Below are 5,051 nucleotides of genomic sequence, written 5' to 3' on the forward strand. Positions count from 1 at the left end.
TTTTTCCCTTGTCCTCATCTTCACGCAAATCAAAATTTTAAGGAAAATAAAAAATTAGGGTATATGAGAAATTATTTCGTAAATCTCAATAATGGGTCCTTGTAAATTATTAAAATTAATAAGGCGGAGTGGAGTAAGTAGGTTGTCTTTCTTTCCCCAAAGTGCTACATCCCATGTTCTTTCTTTAAAGGCCATTTCATGGAAAAGAAAATGCAAATGTAATAACAGAATGCCAAGCATATATTGATGGTGGAGTAGGTTCAAGTTACATGGAATTATCCCAAGGCAAAACTGATTCAATGTGTTGCCTAAAAATGCAAGGAGAGAAAATGTTCCTGACGTCGTCATAATATTGACGGATGAGTTAAATTTTTTTTTAAAATTAATAGAATTAGGCATGTGAATTTTATTATCACATTCTTATTACAACTTTTTATGCTGAGAAAAATGATTATTCACAAGGATTAATGATTTTGGATATTTATTTTTATGGTTTCAAATGTACAAATAATTTATCCCAACATCTTTATTTTGCGATCTAATTTCTTCAAATTTGACTAAATAATTTTAGCTTCTTCCTTAAGAATGACCCAAGTCCCAAAGTATGATCATCATCTTCCCAAACCCATACGATATCTTTGAGAGCAGGTTTAAGTTGTTGATTGCATATTTTTTCATATTATATTGTATCTCCATTGGCTTTTCTCAACTCTACTACAAAGAAGAATGAAGGTGTCACCTCGAAAATCTTTCCAAAAGACACCAAGTTAACTTTTCTTCCATTCTTATTTCCTTGCATCTTGATTATGCAATCTATTTTCTTCATATTGAAGTTCAAAAGTTTGGTTGCTTCCTCAAGCTTTGTGCATATACTAGAAAATGATTGAGTAGATGTAAAGCACTTCTCACTTTTTTTTGTGTTTTTCTCTTCAAGTAGGTGTAATAGATAAAGCCATGAGAAAAATAAATGACATCAAATGTATTTTAGGCTTGATAACCTCTTTGCATGGGTGTTATATGGGGATGAATTGTGCCTCATCTCGAAACTCGCTTTGTCAAAAATTATGCTAACAAGGTCATATCCCCTATCTCAAAATGTAAAGGCTTGCATTGTGTTTTGAATAATGGAACTTCCATCAACTAGGGAGTGGTGAGTCAAGTTTTAGGATGGGGATCTAATAACTTGTCCATTATCCTTCTAACATCATATATATGAAAACTAAGATGGATATTTAATTTATCAATTGTATATCTTATTGTACATGACCATCAGATTGGGATCTTGAAAAGGTAGACAACTAGCCACCAAAACAAACAAAACAGCCCCTCTTGACCATACATCTACCTTGGAACCATCCTAACCTTTTCTTGTAATCATCTCTTGTGAAACATATGTAGGAGTACCAAAAGTTGTATGCAATAGACCATCATGCTTGAGTTGTTGGGTCATTGAATTTAATCCAAAGTCTAAGACATTGAGATTGACTCAACTTTTGTAGTTTCAAATCTATGTAATAAACTCCCATGATGTCACAAAAGTCTACTACATTGATAACTTGTTGGAAGGATTTCCTTGCTACATCCTCCTTTATCTTTCCTTTGGAAACTTTGTTGAAGAGTTCTCCTATAATACATTCCATATCAAAATAGATTTTGGCATTTCTTTCCATGACTTAAAATAGTTGTACAATGTTGGGATGCTTGACCACTCTAATCATAGTTGTACAATGTTGGGATGCTTGACCATTCTAATCTTAATGTATGAGTTTTGATTTTTCTTTTAAGTACATTTAAAAGAGTTGTTTATATGACTAGTAGATGATAAAATGAAGTGTTAAAATGAATAGTGATAATGTTGTTATCACAGTCACGAGTCATGGAAGATTGTGAGTAGTAGTGGAGAAGGACAACCAAATAATGAGAAAACTTGTGATTTTCTTAGTTACAAAATGAAATGACAGTGTAAACGAAACTAAAAATGGTGATAAGTCATTGTTGCAAGACAATAGTATCACATGAAGTTCAAAGCTAAATGAGAAAATGATTTCAAATGAGGGCATGTATGTGATTCAGAGGAATCCTTGTTACACTGAGAGAAGTCATAAAAAAATGGAAAAGATTTTTTGTTCAATACATTAAAAATAGTGAATGCATATGATAAAACACAAACTATTTTCTCATAATCTAACAAGAATTTACTTGTCATAACTGATGTCATTGCCTATTTTTGTTGAACTAATGGAATAAATGATTTCACATTGCATAGTATGTTGCTTGGTTTTTGTCTTATCCTTGGTGAAATATGGCTTGCAAAGCCACTACTAATTCTTACATTGGGTGTTTTTGAATCCTTCTTTCTAACTGATGAACCATATCAATTTTGCAACTCACTTAGATTTTCCTTTACAAAAGCATTCCCTCCAAGATTTGTAGAATTGAATTTGGGGCTCGCCAAAGCTTTATTTTTTAATAGATCTAGTATTTTTTTTGTAGAGTTGGTGACTATCCTTTTAAAGAAAATTTCAATTGGAGGAGTAGCTATAGGTGAATTATGTTTTGTTGAGTCTGTCAAAATATTCTTAGTACTGAGAACATTTTTCTTGGTCAATGAGCTAAATCCTTTTCAAGTTGTATTCATTGCAATATGATAATCCATATTCTCCTCCTCAATCAAGTTTTCCTCCTCACTAGGAAAATATCCAGTATGCTCTTGAACTTTCTTTGCAAACAAGTTGGAGTCTATGTCTATGGAATTTGTGACAATTCTATCAAATAATATTCCACCTACAGGGCTCAATGAATCTGAATAATTAATCTTTGATGGATATCCCTTCCCCTAGCACTTCATGGAGTTTTTTGAGTGATCACTCAAGTCTGTGGAAAGATTAGCCCATTACACATCTGATGGTGTGTAATTTCTACACTTCAACATTTGATTTACTAGAGTGAATGAGTGAAGAGCATTGTGAAAATATGTAGCTTCCTTATCCCTATTCACAAGATTACCCATTTCCTAGCACTCTATCGGCTTTCTTGCTATTGTGTGAGCCTTCCCCATTTTGAATCCCTATGACATTTCTATTTCATGTAGGGACCCTAATCTTGTGCTTGGAAATGGATTGTCATGACTAGTTAAATCAACAACATTTCTTGTTGAGGAAAACCTGTCGTAAGACTCCATCATTTTCAACTTCATACGGACAATCTTCTCCCAAACTAGATTGTACTCCAAATTGATTGGAAGGCTTCTTATTAACTTCAACTGACACACTTAAACCATGTTGACCCAGTTTTGTAACCACGTTTCTTTTCATTGAAGGTGTCCTTTCAATGTCACATTTGTCCTTGCCACCTAGTCCCTTCTAGAAAGAGAACTCTAAGGCATAGGTCCATGTGAGACAGATCTTGAAGTCTCTCTAACATCAAAAGCAACCTAGGCATTACAAGAAATATTTTTTTAATATAATTTGACTAACCATCACAATTGTGACAGCCTATTTTGATGGCTCTAGACGTCACTTGTACAACATAGTTGTTGCAACAATGTCATAATTACAACAACTAATCTCAATGGATGGACATCATTTCCATAGCAGAGCTGTCGCATTGACATCACAATTGCAATAGTGGAATGGAAGCTTAATACATCATAATTATGATGGTGTACTATCGTAATTGTGATGTTGTGAACATAAACTCATGTCCCTTCCTTCTTCCAAGTTACAATAGTTTTATCCATCAATATTACAATGGATACCCTTGTTGTCGTAATTTGTGACAGCAAAAGTATGACGCCCATCCAATGAGAGCCAATTCATGGTTTTGTCTATTGGGTGATGGGTAGATGTCACAATTGTGATGACCTGCCATCACAATTCGAGTCCAAATGTAGTAGTGTAAAGTTCTTTTCAATAATATATGTTATCATTGCCAACTGGGTGATATAATGATTCTTCCTCAAAATTCTACTCTATCTATCTAGTTTGAACCCACATGAATCTTTGGTATGAAGAATGAAAGAAATATTATGTGTTGTCATTGATGTCCAAAAGTATCTGACTGGAAAACTGTGTGACAACTAGTCAAAGGAAGAAGAAGGAGAAGGAAGCCTATACTTACCAGTCATGGGATACACTGACACACACTCTAAAGCACCCACATTGGCATAGGAAGTCAAAGATGGATAATTTTTTATCCAAGTCATCAACATGATGATTCATCGCCAAAAATAACAAGAAAAATGACACAAGCATGCAATGACAATAGGCTACCATTGGTTCACAAAAATATTGGTTCACCAAGTAAGCAGGAAGATCAATGCATCTTTAAGGAAACAAAGCATGGATCTACACAGAAAGCTAGTGCTATTCTTAGAGGTCAAAATACTTAGAATACTTTATTATAATTACATCTATTTGTAAGATCCTAAAAAGGCTAGCTTCATTAACAAGCTTATTTTACAAATCCTTTAACAAGGTGTCTTTAGGAAGGAGACTTGTAAATCCTCTAACTACCTAGCTTTCACGAGATTTTGTAACTTTAGTAGGTTGTAGGCATTCCTAATAGGATTCACTTTTAGAAGAAGCACTTGTAGATCCTAACAAGGCACCCCTTTACATGCATTACAAGGGCTAGTGGGTATATTAACCGCACCATGGTTTTCATCCTCACATTGAGGGTTTCCCTATATAAACACTTTTTTCATTTGGATGAATTCTTTTGTGTGTGATTTTAGTTGCTTTTAAATTACAACACTTATCATGATATTAGTTGCAAAGTGTGTAGTAGCAAGGTTAGTTGAAATGGTTAGAAGCTCAATCAATTTTGTGGGCAGTACTCTCTAAGTACCTGTTGGGACTAACAATTGGTATCAGAGCTCTAATCCCTATTGAAAAAAGTCTAATAACATGAGAGAAGATCTAATGGTATCACTATGTAGAAAACTAGAGGAAGCCTTGGTTACTATAGATAACTTGAAGGAAAAGTTAAGAACTTTTTTAGCTAAGAGGAAGAAGTTGATGTTGAAGCTCAGTGAAATTCAAGAAGTCTTC

General features: G+C 33.9%; 1 pseudogene; it reads right to left on the bottom strand.

Annotated features, from left to right (window-relative positions):
- Positions 1-547: 547 nt before the first annotated feature.
- Positions 548-1,718, bottom strand: LOC149566121 (CBL-interacting protein kinase 5-like; annotated as a pseudogene).
- Positions 1,719-5,051: the final 3,333 nt, after the last annotated feature.

Source organism: Cupressus sempervirens, chromosome 3 (assembly GCF_028749045.1).
Source record: "Cupressus sempervirens isolate cs-2001-9-10 chromosome 3, ASM2874904v1, whole genome shotgun sequence".
Taxonomy (NCBI): domain Eukaryota; kingdom Viridiplantae; phylum Streptophyta; class Pinopsida; order Cupressales; family Cupressaceae; genus Cupressus; species Cupressus sempervirens.